The sequence below is a fragment of the Myiozetetes cayanensis genome, unplaced genomic scaffold (genome assembly GCF_022539395.1).
Source record: "Myiozetetes cayanensis isolate MyiCay16 unplaced genomic scaffold, myiCay2020 scf7, whole genome shotgun sequence".
Taxonomy (NCBI): domain Eukaryota; kingdom Metazoa; phylum Chordata; class Aves; order Passeriformes; family Tyrannidae; genus Myiozetetes; species Myiozetetes cayanensis.
The window spans coordinates 9,829,639-9,846,720 of NW_026087964.1; positions in this window are offsets into that span (position 1 = coordinate 9,829,639).

The window sequence follows — 17,082 nt, forward strand, 5'->3', positions numbered from 1 at the left end:
CTTTCAGACTGTTTTGGACAACACATGCTTGTAGAAAACTCCTTTGTATTGCAGCTAAACTGAGCAGAGAATGTGTACTTCCACTGAAAGTATTGGGAAAAGTAGCTTAAGATTCACTTCATCTTACTGAAGATCAGATATAGTTCATGCAGGGGAAGTCTTGCCTATTTCTGAAGGTTATTTGGCAAGGCTGTGCTGGCATTGCAGTTTCAAGCCTGATGACACCAATTATCAGAGATATCCACTGTTTTTTGTCTAACATGTACATACGAACCAATGACAGTGCAATTTTTTTAATGGAGGATATTTCTGAACTGCTCACACATGCATTTCAGAAGAATCATAGAATTCCAAATCAAAATCCAGCACAGAAACTGTATGTTCTTTAGAGTAATTATTAAATTTGTTATAAAATATGTTGTTTTATAAGACTGTAGCTACAACCACTGGGACATTTCTTTGTAATGAAATGTCTCAGGTGATATAATTCTTAATAGTTAGGTCAAATTACACATTTGCAAGTCTAACTGCTCCCTGGAAAGGCATCCTAGAGCACAACAGTTACTGAATAGCAATTAAATTGAAAACTGGAAAAACAAAACTAGGTAGAAGAATGGCAAAATTATATATTAGGCCCTTTTGTTTGCTGTGTTCAGCAGGCCTTATGCTGAAGTCCTGACTCAATTCTTACCACCCTTTCTAAGCAAAAACATCATAGGTAAAAAGTAGTAATTAAATGATAAATCCACATAGGAGGTAGATTTGGGGATGGAGGGAATATTCATTATTGTATGCATGAGAATAGCCACATTTTGTAGGGATATAATAAAGCAAGCCTAGCTTTCAGGGAACTGGGATCCACACTGGGAATGATTTTTTCTCAGTTTGGAAATTCCTTTTTTTGCTTATTCTCTCCAGAACTCTCTTCTCCTTTCTTCTTTGGCATTCTTTGCTTATGACTATACTCATCATGACTGTGATGCATTTGAAGAAAGAATATGTGTTGATAAACCTCCTCACTTCATTATGGACTCAAAATACAATTACAGCAATTACATATAATAGCAGCAATATATTTTTAAAAGCTTCCCTGAGACAGCTGTTTTGAAACAATAATGAACACCCATGTTTTAAATCACTTATGACTGAGATTAGCTCTTTTCCCTTATTTATGTTCCCCTATTTCCTGGAAATGTTTCTGAAAAATATTTAAGACAAAATAGCACAGACGTGTCATTGAAGTTTTGTGGCAAAACATGCAAAAAGCAGACTTAAAACCAGAGAAGGCAGTCACCTACTGCACTGCTCTGATTGCTTTATTACTTATTCCCAAGTGTAGAACTGAGGAAGACACGAACACTTTATGTCCCAAAATAAGAGACTGATTTTGAAGACTTCAGCACCATTTGACAGAAGAAAATCTGTCCTCATAAAGCTCTAGTCTGGGATCTGCTGTTTGCCAAGAACATTTGAAATGTAAATCGCACTTACCTAGTGGATACACTTAGCTGTCTAGGTGGGTGGTAGATTTTTCTTAAACATTGGTCCTCTGATATTCCAGTGATAAATGGTCTAGAAAAAATAAGAGTTACAAATGTCTGTTTCTTGTGGCTTAGACTGCAAAATTCAGGACTTTATCTCTTAAAAATACATTTGTCTCTTACTTGAGCTAAAGAACTATCTGCTGACCTCTTACTAGTATCTATCAGTCATGTTTTACTCTTCATCATTCTATTGATGGATATTTTATCAGAGTGACTTTTTCTGTAGAGAGGGAGCATACAAACAGCATATAGCCACAGAATTTCTGCTTTTTCTCTGGTTCCATTTCACCTGACTCACTATATTTTAGCCATCATCATCTCATATTTTTAGACATCTTTAATTAGCACTTTACTTTACAATGACTGGAGACTTATGGAAAACTTGGATGATACTAAGCTATCACAATCTGACCAAGTTTGCACATCTTTATTCTGCACAACCAGATGCATTAGATATGTATTTATTTGTGCACAGTTACAATGACTGCAATATACGCTGGCATGCTGATGATAGGCTGTTTTTTTTTTCAGAAATAGGGACTTTGACTCCTAAAGTAGCACTTAGGTAGAATTAGTAACTTTCTGCCTCACTCGTTCTTAACCTGTAATCATCAGAATAATTCTGACCCCCTCATTACATTTGTTCTTTTAAATCCCATTCTAAGTAATTTAACTTTCCCATTGCATCAGAAGGTTTGCAGTATTAAGTTCTTCAGTTCATTTCAGAGGACAGATGACAAAATGTTAGCTATAGCACTATTTAGCATTATAGCTACATATCTTATGAATCACAGCTCCTAGTACGGTAGGTGAAGCCTTCAGAGGAAGAGCAAGTGAAGAAATATATAATGAAAAGGACACAGTTGGACAACAATGTTTAAAATAGCAAAATTTTAGTAATGAAAAATACATTAACATGCAACAGGTGATTTATATTTCCATGCAACTCAAATGTGTTTGGAGATGATGAGGAGAGGATTGGAGATCAGTTGGTCAGCAGTAAGTATCTTGCAAGATTAGACTCAAGAGTCTTTTTTAGTCAGTAATAGTCACTTGTACCTCTTTTCTTTCTTAGTCTCTTTATTTGTTTCAGGGGGACTGATAAGGCCCTCAAGGCAGTCCCATAATGATACTAATTAATTAATAATTGGTAGCAATTTGGGTGTGTTGAAGAGCTGACCTCAGATAATTCATGCATTGTGACATGATGTACTTGACAGTGCCAGCAGCAGAAACAGCAGGAGTGCCATCCTCCAGCTGCCAGAACTAATTATAAGCAGTTTGTCTTTTCCCTCAATGGCGGATCCTGTTTGTTTCACAACAGCCAATTTAAAAGTCACTTTTAATATCATCATCAACAAAAGAATACCTGGAAAAAGATGTGTTCACTTCTGACTGAGAAACTGCAGAATGAGTTGGATTTCCATGGTCACTTTTGTTAATTCAAACAGAGAACAGAAAGCAAAAAGCAGATGGAAAGTCTCTCACAGGAAAACATAAAAACTGCTCTTGCCTTTGCACAATTGATGTGGTGCTTATGGGTTAGTTAACACAGAAACTTAAAACATAAAGTCCCTTCCTGAAGCTCTTATATGACCAAGGTTATGACAGAGGACCACAGGCTACACTCCCTATGAAAACCAATTCTGTGTAAGTCTTAGCAGGGATAAGATGCTGAGTCTTATAGAACTATCCCAGTGTTTGTTGAAGTAGATGGTAATTCACTGTTATGAATTCTCATCCTTGCTATTACTTAGTATGCTCATACCATTAAAATCCTGTTTTAAAATTTCATCCTTCCTCTATAGTAAGGTGAAAAGGTTAATTCCCAAGGGACTAATCCTGTGAGGTGCTGTGCTCTCTCAGCTCCCACTGACTTCAAAGCTAAATATTTGCTTCACATGAAAGCCTCTTTAATTCCCCATTACTGTAAGGTATACTTGTATACAACAGTGGGAGCAGTTGTCATTATAAATCAGACAGTTTATCAGGGGAGCTATTCTCTGGGGCAAAGCAGATTCTAACACACCACGACATACTTTATTTGTTAGCCTCAGTTCCACAGGAATTTTATTCAGGCAGACACCTCAAGGCATGCATCTTTTCAAAGTGTTTAGGCAGGAAGCGAAATTCAAATTAGATACACTTACGATGCAAATGCATTATTATTTAGCTCAAAACGACTGAGGCTCAGGGGTTGTAAATCCTGCCATAAAGAGATCTTTCAATTACCTTCTGTTCAGTGAATCAGAGAAGAGGAACCCTTTCCCTAGCTTTTTCATGCAGAACAAATTTGACTCCCAAACAAGTATCAATCACCATAATACTCTATATTTTGGCCTCTATATAGACCTAACTCCAAGCTGTTTTATACAGGGTTTTCTTTTAAGATGGTGTCAAACCAAAACCTTGAATCTTTAGTGTGAATGAATCTGTACCCTGTCCTGAATGGCTCCTCCCTTCGTAAGCTGAGCCAAAACTCCAGAGTAGAGAATGTGTGAAAGTTGGAGCCAAATCTAGATCTAATTTAAGATTTTCTTTCTTTGCTTTGACATTTAAGTTCTTCCTCAGCTCATCCATGTCCTTCATTTTGAACTTCCAAACTACAGATAAGGTATATTACTGCTTTCCTTCTGACATTTCCACAGCATGACTTTTTCTCACATTTCCCTTCACTTCCTTTCTTGATGTTTGGCTTTTCTAACTATAAGTTGTTTCTCCTTCTCGCCTGTTCCAGTCTCCAGCTGATACAATCTGCCTGTTCAAAACATGGCTGCTATAGTCTTTACCCACCATGGAATCCTTTGGTTAATTTCTCTCATTTCACTGCACCAAATTCACACCTTATTCTCCTCAAAATGCCTTGAACTTTTCCTTCCTCTTGTCTCTCTATTTTGGTGTTATATTGGTTAGTTACACCAATCTGCTTCCCAGCACGGCAAATTTTACATTTCCATCCTTGAGTTTTGTGGCACAAAACGTCGGAGAAGTTTTATGTTTGCTTCTGCTTTGATCTTCTGAGCAGGTATAAGAGCAGACAAGCACAACATCACTTTTCTTTACAAGTTCTTAAAAAAGCATTGAACACCTGTGTCCACAGACAGCACCTTGGCTAGGATTGTTCCACTCTTTGAGGAGTGTTTGCAGTCAGCATAAGCCTTCTATCAGTATAGTTCCTGGCATACATATCCACTCTTTTAGATTGTCTGTAGGAAAATTCACCTTTCTAATTACAGAGAGATGATTGTACAAGTGGTGGTAGAAAGCTTCGGTATGACAGATACTAAAGGAAAGAAACAACTCCTCAGATACACAAACAAAACTTTACATCCCAACAAAAATTCAGAAAAAGCCTGTTTATCTGAAAGGGAGAAACTGTTGGCTCAAGTTTTAAGCTCTCCATATTTTAAAAAAAATCCTTAGATCCATATTTAAATATCATTTGAGGACATATTTATAACAATACATATATTCCAGCAACATTTTTTGCAAACACACATTGTATATATGTTCAACAGAACATTCAAATACATTGTCTCAGCAAAACTTGCTAGTAAAGCTCATATTCATCAAATTAAATATTATTTTCATTCATCAAGTTAAAGATTTGGTTGTATTCTAACTATACACATATATTTTCTCATAGAGTGAATGAATTATTACAGTTTTCAGTCTATTTTAAATGGGAGCATACTTTTTTCCCCAAACAATCGTGTGTGACTGTAGTGCTGGTGAAAAGTGCTGATGAAATATCTTCAGAGACTGCAATTTTCTATGGGTTTCATTTAGAGACTATTACTTTACATCAACTGCTGTAAAAGAAGTACAGGTCCTGTGGTTAGGGAATAGAGGTGTATGTGAGGAGGTCAGGTTTCCATTCTCCATCCTGCACAACCTGCTGCTTCACCTCCAGCCACTCACCTAAATGCTTTGTAACTCAGTTTGCCCATCCATGAGGAGGGCTCCACAGGGGAGTGATGAGGCTTATTTTGTTAGTGTTCATTAAGTGCTTTGAAATATTTGGCTCAAAAGGAAATCACATCTCTTGTGGTGGTGTTTTTTCCACAGAACTGGTACTACATTTATAGTCATGGTACTGGCTCTCCAACACCACTAAAAAAACTAAGTCCTAATGAAAAGAGTAGTGCCCATATTGTAACTTTCGGGTTTCTTCTTTTTTTTTTTTTTTTTTTCTTTTCTGTTTCCTCTTATCCATCAGTTCGGGTGATGATTTCTTTTTTCTTTTTTTTTTTTTCCTTTTGCTTAGCTTTTTCCAGACTAAAACCACAAAGATTCAAAAGCAAATAATAAACTTTTCAGAATACTTCTCTCAATTTCAGCCAAAAGGAGAACAAAAAAAAAAAAGTTTGAATTGTGTACATTTAAAAATGTTTTTAAATTAGGTTTTATGAGTATGTACAGCAAGTAAATACAACCACAATGCCACAGATTAAAAGATAATATCACTGGTTCTTGAGTTTGTGCAGGACTGCTTAGGTCTTTATCTGTGATCCCACTATCTAAACAAAAGCTTAGCTTTCTTCTGCTGTCCTTATCTTGTTCGTCAGTTGATTGTTTGCTAAGTATCTTAGTGAACAAGACTCAAATGAAAATGTCTGTTCATGTACAATTTGTTTGGATCAGATTAAATTGGAAAGAAGGTAAAAGTGAGAGACAAAGTAGAATGCACTTACAAATGAGTAGTGAAGGTCAAAATGAATTAGCAAACATTATGCTTGAAGCTTTCTCTTCCTCTTGTCTGACTTTTCTGTGTACTTTGTGAAAAAGAGCAGGTATATGAGCGTGTCCAAAGGAAATTCCTTATATCATGTGAATTTGAAATGTCTCTTTCTATTGTAACATAAGAAAATGCCTTCGGAAGAATAAGAGAATCTAACACAAATTAAAACTAACATAGTTCGCTTCCTTTGTCACACTGTTGTCTGCTGACAGTTCTTCCAATGGCTGCTATTTCTTTCTGTTATACCCTGTGTTTGTTATGCTGATTAATTTTAACTGTTGTATCAGTGCAAGTCTTTGAAATTGATCCTACATTTCTTGCAAGAAGACTCGGCAGCCTGACTGGCATGTGATTCAGAAATGAGACGCTAATCACGCAAAAGTCCTCTGTCGTTTTCCTGTTTCTGTATTGCAATAATACCTGAATGTGAGAGTTGGACTCTGTTTTTTTCAGAAGCAGCACTATCTTATGACTTCATTTCAAGTAGATAAGATAATCAAAGGTTGCCTGGGGTATTAAAAACCTGGCAAGATACCATGACTTGCCAAAGGCACAGCAGGTCAACAGTATCAGGGCCAGGATTCTGGAGATCTGTTGTGCTCCAGCAGCATCTGCAAGCTGCTAGTATATGCATCTTTCCACTTCCCACTCTCTCCTCAGCTCTTTACTTCCCCCAAAATACAGTTACCTAGTTAATGCCCCTTCATTCCACAAGCTGGATAATTTTGTCATGGCATCCTTCTTTGATTCCTTCCAGCCTATTTCTTATTTAAGACAGACTTATTAATTTAAAACCGAAATCGAACGCAAAACACCCCTATGTAATCTTGTGTAATCTCTTTCAGTGGCACATTTTCTAAAATGTATGATCTATTTTTATTTTGAATTTGCCAGTTTCAGTTTCTAGATATTGATCCTTGTTAAGCATTTCTCTGATAGATTAAAATCTCCCAACCAAATGGATGATTTTGAACGGTCTTAAGCTTCTTTTAGAGAAATTAAATAGATTAGGATTTTTAGCCCTTCACACAGATCTTTATAGCTGTTTTCTGTACGTCTACCTTGCCAGTATTTTCCTTTGGCAGAACAAGTATCCAAACGTGGTACAATATTCTCCTTCTGCAGCAGTTTCAGAAAACCATGTACAGATGCAATATTTTCCTTGTCTTTCCTCTGCTGACACATCTAGAGATTTTCCAGCCATACCATATTCAGTTCATTATTTACCATAATGACAAAAAGTAGATAACCTGTACATGCCTCTGACCACGTAGTTTTGCTGGTCTCTCACTGCCACAGATATTGCTTTATTATTCAACCGCCCCATTTAATCTGAATCCTCCATCTAGTTACCTTCCCTCCCTTATATAGCTGTAAACGCATATACTTTTTAAAATTTACAGGGCTGTCATGTTTCCCTTTTTTGCCCATCTCATGGAGACATTCTCAGGCTTATTTAGTCTGATTAAAAAAGAAGCTCCCACACTCCCAGGGTGATGAGATCACAAGTAATATTAAACAGTCGTCAGTCAAAAAAACACCGCCCAAAAGACTCTGAAATTCCACGATAGTAGTCTGTTATTTCCAACAGCAAACCCTGAGGGTCTCTTTAGGACTTCAGTACCTACCGGAGGGCTCATTTCGGTAATAGAACTCCCTCTTTGTGAACTTTAAAAGTCGCCCTTAACACCTCCAAAAGGAACACGACAGAGTATATCCTTTTCCAGAATTGTATGGGTCACATTCGAACATGGACTTTTTCTTCCTTGTTTACTATGACCCTCATGCGTAAAATTTCAAAATGCTTCCAGGCAGGCTACTCCTACAGGGAATATTGCATCGTGGGAGAGTGTAATCGTGGAGAATACTTTATAGTGTTGCAGCAGAGGACCAGTAAGTGTGCTCCCAAATTCCCTCGGTGTTAATTGACTTGTTCTGACAGAAAGCTTGTGTAAAAAGGAAGCTGTGCTGGAAAAGTGAAGAGTTTGTTAGTGTGACAACATTACACGTGAATACCAGCCAGGGTGGATCAAGTTTTCGTGCCAATACATTTCTTCCTGCAGACCAGACTGTGGCCCTTTCGTGCCAGTCTGACTTTCTCAACGGCAGCTTCGTTAATCTGATTTACGTCCAGCTGCTGACCTGGCAGCGCTGAGTCCCGGCTCCAGCCCCAGCCCCAGCTCCAGCCCCAGCCTCGACTCCAGCCCCTAGCTCCAGCCCCGGCTCCAGCTCCAGCCCCAGCTCCAGCCCCAGCTCCAGCCCCGGCTCCAGCTCCAGCTCCAGCTCCAGCCCCAGCTCCAGCCCCAGCCCCAGCAACAGCTGCGGCCCCAGTCCCGGCCCCGGTCCCGGCCTCAGTCCCAGCTCCAGATCTAGCTCCAGCCCCAGCCCTAGCCCCAGCCCCAGCTCCGGCTCCATTCCCTGCCCTATTCCCATCCCCGCGCCCGGGCCCCGGCCCGGGAAGCTGAAGCACCGGCGGTACGAAATGGCAAAGCTTCCTCTGACCCCTAAAACGATCATTATTCACTTGAAAGGCAGACTTGCACAAACAAATATTTTGTGTAGCTGTTATGATTATTGTCAGTATCTGTCCCCATTGTTCAGGCGCAGGAATTCCTTTGGTCTCATAAATGCTGAACCCGGCCCTCCCCTCCCCCCTTTAACTGTCAGATAATTACACAGTTGGCTTTAGAGTTTAACTTGTCAAAGGAGTTTCATTACTTTGTTCCTTTTGGGCAGCTTCCACTATTGTGCTTTCTGAACACTAAACAGAACCTATATTAACTGTCAGTTAATTACACACCGTTTTTCTTCAGTATTTACCAGTCAAAGGGGCAGGTAGGCTGCAATCCTATCATCTCAATCACTGTCTCTGCTTACAAAAGAATCAATAAAGATGAGTCACTTAGTGTCACCCAGTGTCTGATACTCAAAGCCACCCATTCCTAATTGCCTTTAGAGATGGATGATAATACAAACTTTGAAGTGATAATCAGCCTAATGAGTGGCCTTGCTGAGAGGGTAGATCATGTGTCAGAACAGTTTGCAGATGCTTACAGGCAAACAAAGCCAGCTTTCCTTTTAGACCTGAGAGGACCATGGCAAGTCTGGTACCCAGAGTCCCGCACAATGGCAGAGACTGGAGCACAGCAGGACGCTGTAGCCTGCTGATCACAACTGACTCCATCCATCTTGCTCTTTGCCTTTAATCAGCGCAGTCAGAACAAGTCCTCCAGATCTCTGCATGTTTATGCTGGATGTTTAGGCAATAACTGTGTAAAAGATAAATTCTCTGATTCTGAGTCATTGGATTTAAATAATATCTATTGGACTTGATAGGTAATGGCCGGGGATCCCGGCTAAAACTACTGAGTAAATGTAATTAAATACAATCGAGTGCAGTCAGTCAGGCAGAGCCAGAGACCATAAAAGGCTCATTCAGACAGCAATGAAAACAAACAACGTCAGCAACAAAAACAAAACCAGTGTTTGGTTTGCTAATAAGAGCACGATCTGAGGCCTGATCTACACTCGATTTTTGCACCCAACAATTTGACCAAATCAATGATTTGTAAAAAACAGCAACAAAAAACCAAACAAACAAAAAAGAAGAGACAAGTGAAATTGCTATAATTCCTTCGTCTGGATGCAGTTAAATTATCATAAAGACATTTTCTTTTTAAAATAGCTAGGCTTTCATAAATTCAGTCAAGTGTGAACAAATAAGCTATGACCATGTTTGTGCTAATATGAGTGTCTCAATATAATAGGGTTGTTTTGATTTAACAATCCTTTAAAAATTTACCAGAATTTTGACAAGAGCTGACCACAGACATTGCTTCAAAATCATCTCAATAAGACTGGGAATCAATAGGATTACACTGATTTGATTTCAAAGTGTAAATGAAATACATAAATACATATAAATGGATAGATTAACATGTTTAGCAATTTGGATTTAACGTAAAACTATTTTGGGGCAAATCTGTGTTCACTTTCTTAGTGAAAGGTGGTGAAAGAGCTGAACAAATGGGTTAAAGATTTGACACTGTTTTAATAAGAAGCTGTCAGGTTTTATTATTTTGTAGTCAACCATTTTGCTTGTAAAACCTGTCATGCAAATAAGGAATTATTGCAACAAACAAAATGAGAAACAGAAAATTGCATGAAAGCAAACTAACCCTTTGAAATTAAAAGCAAGATTGTTGTTGCCTTCTAAAAAACTACAGAAAGAGGCATCTTTCAGATAAAGCCATTTTTTTTATCAGCTTTGCATCTGCCTTGCTTCCTGTCTTTAAGTCAGTGTGAAAAGTGCAATCTTTTTGATATGAAAAGGCAGAAAAGAGAGTTTTTTTTTTTTTTTTTGTGGTTCATGTATGAGTATAGCAGGTGTGCCAGTAGAAACATATTAGAGCTGTCTGAATTGGACTTTTGTTTGTCAGGCAGCATTCTCCAGTAAGTGATGTCTAGCAATCTTTCAATATTTGCTGCATGCTGATATGGAAACCTATGTCTTCAAGCTTTCTGCTACAATTAATAGCAGTAATTAGCCCAAGCTAACACTATTTGAAACTGTATTCACAATATGGAGTTAGTTTATTTCTTTTTGTAAAGAACATGAGAAAGAAAATGCTTTGCTGAATTAATAAGTGGGCATCAGAGGCACGCATCCACCAGTGCTCATAAGTTACCAGTGATCACACAAGTTACCCAAGGTTCCTGAATTCACAAAGCTAAAAACACATATGACTGCCTGCCAGCACTGTGCTCTCAGTCTTGTGGTAGTCAAATAAACTCAGCTCTGCTGAGTTCCCTCAGTGTGGCCTGTGAATAACACAAGAGTTTTCCATGAATTGAAGCTGTGGGCCTATTCCCTACAGACCTCTTCATCTCTGCCCTAGAAGCAGCCCAGAGAACTGGATTTCTCTAACGAGGCTACATCAGAACTTTTGGGAAGTGGTTTTCAGCTATACATGGAGGCACTTCACTTTACTTCTTACCTGCGGGATCAGCTGGGAAAGACCGTCCTGTTCATACTAAAGTAGTATTCTTCTCCAAGGCAAATTCTAATTCACAGTTGTATTTCTTCTACAGACATTATTCCTTTAAAAATATCTTAATTTACACATTTATAGTTCATATTCTTCAAGTTAATTATTAAGCAATAAGGTTGTTAAACACGTTTTTTTAAAATCAGTGAATAACCCCACATGCATATGCATTTGACTATATGCACACCATAGTTTCATAGTAATTTAGTTCTACACAAATGTATTCACAAGCATGGAAGTCTAAAAATGCCCTTTCAAGCACAAAATATTGCTATCATTTCATATCTTATCACTTATAATCACATTCAAAATCTCCACCTGAGCTCTAAAGTGTATTGGACAAAGGGAAAACTTACCTGTGGTCAGACCTATGGAACTGAAGTTGATAATTTGTGATTAGTTAATGGAAATGTGTTGACATATGAATTACGATTACAGGTTTAAGCATGTATGTTGCAAGCAACTATGGGTTGGAAAGGAAAGGGGACAATGAATTGAGTAAATAGGTTTGGTGATGCATGATAGCTGATACCCACTCAAGTAAGCTTGATTCAAAGTTTGGATTGTAGGTAGAGATGTTAAAATCCACATGATATGATAATAATAATAATGGCCAGTCTTCGCGAGCGAAGATCCGGGGAAGGTCTTTCCACCTTCCAGCCTGCGCATTGGATTTTTTAGTGAGACACAGTGTGCGCGGAACTGAGCCCACCCTTTAATCCTAAGGTTCATCTGCCGGGGCCAAGCGAGCTTGGACGGTGGCAGCGAGGTCCTTAGGACGTAGGTGGGTTGCCTTTAAGGGCTAACGAGCCCCACCTGCCCGGGAGTGGCCCTGACCGGGAATCGAACCCGGGTAATTTGCTAACTTTTTTTTTTGTAAAAAAAATTCAAATGGAACTTTTGATGTATCTCTGAAACCCACTCAGTTGATACTAACCTTAGAATATGAATTTACTGTTATTTTTTATCCCATATTTGTATTATTGCACCACATAAAAATGAGGGTTTTGATGCTCAACTCTGAAGAGGTAACAACAAAATAATCCATGTCTGAAAGATTTCCATAGATATAAAGCCCTAAGAAAGAGAATTATAGCTAAGATTTTCAGATTCTGTGTTTTTTTGGTGTAAGCTTCATTTGACAACCTTAAAGGTATCTGGTTATCAAAGGATTTTAAATTTCACATATTCTAAAAATAAATTACATATCCAGAAACAGACCCAGCCATAATCACTAGTCATCTTTAAAAACCACAGGCATGGTTTCTTTATCAGTTTGTGTCACTCTTACTTGGGATCATTACTGAAAAAGGGAGTCCTAACCTCCCAGTTGCCTCTGGTTATGCACTCTCGATGCATTAAATATGCTGGCACTCACGATCATGAGCAAGCCAATCTGATGGAAATATAAGCCTACAGAAAATGCAAGGCGATCTGCTTGACTGGGCAGCCACACAAGTGGTAATGACAGCACATGGGCACAGGCTGCCAGGGCAGGCAACAGGCAGGACGGGTCTTTCAGCACCAACCTGAACTTACATTACCTTAAGAGATGGTGTAACTGCATCCTGAGGCTGTGTGAGTTTGCTTCGTGTTCTGTGTAAGCAATCTGCTGGTGCTTTGCCAATAAGCAGACAAAGAAATAGAAACAATACAAAAAATATTAACCTTTAATAAAAGAAATACTTTACCTTCTTGTTAGAGTGAGAAAAGAGGAGGAAAAAGAATGTAGACTAAATGTGCTCTTGCTTTAAGCTTTTGGTTTACATATTTATATTTCCAGTCATTATGAATTTAAACCAGCATCTCCAAGCTCTTTTGCAAACAACCAGCTGTAAGTGTTTCACAAATGCCTACAAAATTCTGTAAATCCTTCCATGAGGCAGCAAAACATACCAGAAGCTGGTCACCTGTTAGTGGAAGGCACGTATGTCGTGAGGAAAATGCAGCAGAGGTAGTACAATCTAAAATCTAGCAACACTATAAAGAATGGAAACCACAGGAAGAAATTAAGGCAGTTAAAATAGTTACTGGGGATTAAATTTAGCCAAGCCATGATGGTGTACAACTGTTTTCCCAATCTCAATCCTGTTGAAAACTGCCATGAAATGGGTAATGACAAAAAGGAATGTGAATCTCCTTCAGTCTCATCTGAGATGCATCTCCAGAGCAAGTAAGAAGCTTGCTTTTGAAATGTATTGTGTTTATTTCCTCTGAGCCAGTGTAAATTTTACTCATTATTTTAATTGGACCAGATCCTTAGTGAATAAATTTCCAAACCCACTTCCTACTTTTCTTGGAAATGTCTCCATTTCCCATATTCATTCAGTCCAGGTCTTCCCTGAGCTTCAACTCTGTCAAGCCTTGCAAACTACTAGGACAAGAAAGAACTGCAACTGTGGAACTCTGCAACACATTTGGAACATTTTCTTTAACACAGGCCATATGGCAGTAGAATTTTGAGCAGATAAACTCTACAGTAAAAGTTGCACACAGAAAATCAAATGTGGCCTTTGCAAAGTATTTTCTTTTTTTCTTTTTTTTTTTAAAGAAAACACAGTATATGATCACTGTTATGCTAAAATCAGCCTGATTCAGCACTGGACTGTATTGCCTACCCTCCCATTGACTTCAAAATGAATAAGCACAGCCTGGGTATTTGAGAATTCATTGCTGCAAAGACATATTCTGGCAGGTCAACACAAGCATTATTCATAAGCTTCAATTCAGTCTGTCATCTGAAATGAAAGAGAGCCTTTCTTTAAAAAGCTAAAATCCATCTTTAATTTGTTATCCTAGTAACTGTATCAAAAACTGTTTTAAAACAAATATTAAAAATGAGAGCAAGATGATGAGCAATTGAAACACAGTAAAATAGTTCTGGAAGTGACTGCAGGGCGACCAAATCTTTGCTCCAGCTATTGCAGGCAACCAGTTCATGTAACCTTTTTCATAAATATATCAAACTCTGTCTTAAAAGAAGCTAGTTTTATTTCTTCAGTTACTGCTATTGTGCAGTTATTTGTATTTCTTCCAGTTTGAGTTACAGATTCATAGATTATATGCCAGAGGGGACCACTGTGATCATCAAATTTGACCTCCATAATCTGTAGGATTGCCCTTACTTAATTTAAGAAGCCGGTGTTTTTGCAGCCATGAGTTTATTAGGGAAAGGGCATAAAAGCCATGGTATCAGTGTTAGACTGATGGGATTAATCAGCTCATGTTAACATACTGATTATCATATAGTAAGGGGAAATGTTTCAAAAGAATACTCCAGTCTGAAACATAAAGTAAAATCATTTGGACTTCCAGAGAGGTCATGGTTGAAATATCACAAGACTCTCTTTACTCAAAGCAGATGCTTATTAAGATTAATTTAGTGTGAAAAATGAACCAGAATGCATATAAAAGACAATGCCTCCTCAATTATGTAATAGGACACCTCCTCATTATATTGTGTTCACTGAAGATGATGGTATTTTCCTAGGGGATGTATAACTACATTTTGCCAAAGTCGCTCTCCCTCATTTTAGATTAAATATCAGACTGCAGAGCATGAAGCCAAGTGAACAGAAACAAGAGAATTCAAATAAACATCAATGTAAATGAAAAAGAAAAGGCCTATTAACCATGTTTTCTAAATAAATGTGTTCAAAATAGAAAGTTACAATGATGCCAGGATACAAATACAGAGAAAAATTACCAGAATTTAATATAAATAAAAATACCTCTTTCCTACACTTATACATGTATCAAAATGAAACACAATCTATAATTGTAAATATTCATGGAATTTTTCAGATAATTGGAGCAACTTCTCTTGCCACCTTTTCTCTTTTTTCCTGTCTCTTTCTGTGAGCTCCCTCCAGTGTTCTCAAGGAAGTATTGAATCATTTCATCTTGGCATATTCCATTTTTATCACAGGAAGCGCCATGATAAGAAAGGTTATATTAATCTCATCTCCAAAGACGGCCAGTCTGAGTTGAGGGTCTAGTCTAAAGTAAATGGTCAAAATAGGCACTGCTAGAAGAAGGTGTCTACCACAGGTGTCCCTTAGAATGAATGGCACACTTTACCAAAAGGGTTACTGGCTGTAGAGGTGGCTAGAGAATGACTCGAGACTGTGTACCAACTCTGAGATTATTTAGAACTAAGGAGTATCAAATCTTTCCTTATTTTCCCTTTAGGGACTAAAAAGAAGGATTTCTGCTCTAAACTGAAGGTTCATCATTTGGAAAAGAGAGATGGCCAGGAAAGCCAGGTCTCTGACTTTCAGTTATCAACATGAAAAAAACAAATTGGCTCTAAGACCCTGTCAGGTAAGGTACTTTCTGTATTGCAATAATAATGCCTTTGTACAAGTCTAAGCTGAAAGGCTAAGGGGATATGGTTACACTTTGGCAGAAACCATTCAGGGCACTAATACACTATGGATATGCCAGTCTGCTTGGAGCCAGCTCGGGGATCTCTATACAGCGTTGCTATGCAGGCTGCAAACATGCCAAATGTGCTCCAACACCTTTTTAATCTAGTTTAACTCCTGCTTCTACCAAAATAAGCAAGAATAGTGTCAAACACACTGTTTCTATGCCTCATCCACTGGCTTTGTGGATTTACGAAACTGAGATGATGCACATGAGAATAAAATTATTCTCTATAAGGCTACTGCATTTCCCATTCCTTCCCTTGTACCCACAGTAGTGCTTTGTGCAGCTGGGTTATGAAACATTCAGGGAGCTTAGCTGCAACAAAACTAGGCAAATACTGCAAGAACGTACATAAGTTCTAGTCATAAGTAATAGAACTACAGATAACATAATTTTGAGTACTGCAATGTCAATTAATTTGGTGTCTTTATTGGTGCTTTAGTTATTGTGAAAGCCACTGTGACAAGCCACTCTATTGCTAATCTGCATGATATCTAGCAGATAGTGAGCCATTGCCTAACCTCAGAAATGTCCAAATTGGAGCTATGGAATTACTCCAGTCCTCTGTGGGTTTGGCAAAGACTTTGTAAAATCTCTAGTGACGTAGGCTGGGCCTGATTCAAATCCCAACAACGGAAATGTCTTTGATTTGGCTTACTGTTATTTCTGACCCTGTAAATGTGGGAAGCACTCAGGCACTAGGACATTGTTTTGCTGACATATCAGTTGGTCATTGAAGTTTACATCAATTGAAACAGAATTAAAATTCATTTGTTTTTTCCTCTTTTACTTTTAAAGTACACATAATAACATAAATTAAATGCCCATCCAACCATCATGTTGGATGGTTTGTTATGTACACAGCAGGATTTGAGTTTCTTATGAGAAAATGGAACAAAAATGATCCAGATTTCACAACTCCTTTTCTTGTATCATTGTTTGTAAATAACTTCACTTTTGCTTGTTGTTAACATGAAATCAATGGAAGATCACATTTATATACAGTTCCTGTTTAATACAAGACATCAGTATACTTGTGTTGTGTTCCATGAGTGAAGTTCATCTTCATATTCCACAAGAGATTTTTTCTTATCCATTTTTATTAAGGGGTTGGAATTTTAGAGAGTAGCTAGGTTGCTTTCACTTCTAAAACCATGAATATTGAGAGATAAATTGAATCTGGTCTAGGTTATGGGGAACAGCTGTGTATGTACTGCTTTTCAGTCTTCATAGAAGGATAGTTCCAGAAAAGTGGGGTTTTTTTAACCTCTCTCCTACTCTTTTCATAGTTGGCCTACCAACAGTATTTTTCATGGGG